The sequence below is a fragment of the Lathyrus oleraceus genome, chromosome 7, assembly GCF_024323335.1.
Source record: "Lathyrus oleraceus cultivar Zhongwan6 chromosome 7, CAAS_Psat_ZW6_1.0, whole genome shotgun sequence".
NCBI classification, from domain to species: Eukaryota; Viridiplantae; Streptophyta; class Magnoliopsida; order Fabales; family Fabaceae; genus Lathyrus; species Lathyrus oleraceus.
In genome coordinates, this window is record NC_066585.1 from 215,217,661 (window position 1) to 215,218,666 (window position 1,006).

A 1,006-nucleotide genomic window follows, 5' to 3' on the forward strand; every position below is an offset into this window, starting at 1 on the left:
TTCGCAGGTCTCGCTACTGAGAACCCGAACCAACATTTAAAAATCTTTCTTCAATTAGCAGACACTTTTAAAACTAATGGAGCTTCTCCTGAGGCAATCCGTTTAAGATTATTCCCTTTCTCCCTCAGAGATAAAGCCCTATCGTGGTTAGATTCCCTTCCACCCAATTCCATTACGACTTGGGATAACCTTAGAAGAGTTTTCCTTGCTAGATATTTTCCCCCAGGTAAAATCGCCATTCTTCGAAACCATATAACTAGATTTACCCAAAACCAAGGAGAATCGTTGTTCGAAGCTTGGGAGAGATATAAAGAGTTGTTAAGAGCATGCCCACATCATGGTTTAGAAAATTGGTTAATCATTCAAACCTTCTATAATGGACTTCATTACAACACTAAGATGACCATCGACGCTGCCGCAGGCGGTGCTCTGATGAACAAACCTTATCCTGAAGCTAGTGCCCTCATTGAAGATATGGCTCAAAACCATCAATCATGGGGAGTCGAACGAGCGACAGTTGAGAAGAAGGAAGCCCAAGGAGGAGTGCATGAACTAAGCTCTATCGACATGATGCAAGCTAAAATGGACACGTTAGCCCTCAAGGTCGAGCATATGTGCATAAACCCGAATACTGTAGCCGCAGTTTCGTCGGATTGTGAGATACGTGGAACCAAAGGACACCAATCTGTAGAATGCAGTCTATTAAACGAAACCCACTATGAGCAAGTGAACTACACCCAAGGGAACCCATACTCGAATACCTATAACCCTGGATGGAGGAATCACCCGAACTTCTCCTATAAAAACAATAACCCTATCCAAAATAATGCACCTCCGAGACAACCTAGTTATCAAGCCCCAAGATCAAATCAACCTATGCAACCTGTACCACCAAAGTTGAGCCTTGAGAAAATTATGGAAAATTTTATCACTGCTCAAACCCAACAAAACAAAGAGTTCATGAACTAGAACATTCACGTTAATGAACTAATTACCCAGTTAGGAA

General features: G+C 42.0%; 1 non-coding gene across 1 annotated transcript; it reads right to left on the bottom strand.

Moving 5' to 3' along the window:
* Window positions 1-237: 237 nt before the first annotated feature.
* Window positions 238-344, bottom strand: LOC127109791 (small nucleolar RNA R71). The gene has a single exon (XR_007797043.1). It is a non-coding gene; the product is annotated as a small nucleolar RNA R71 (small nucleolar RNA).
* Window positions 345-1,006: the final 662 nt, after the last annotated feature.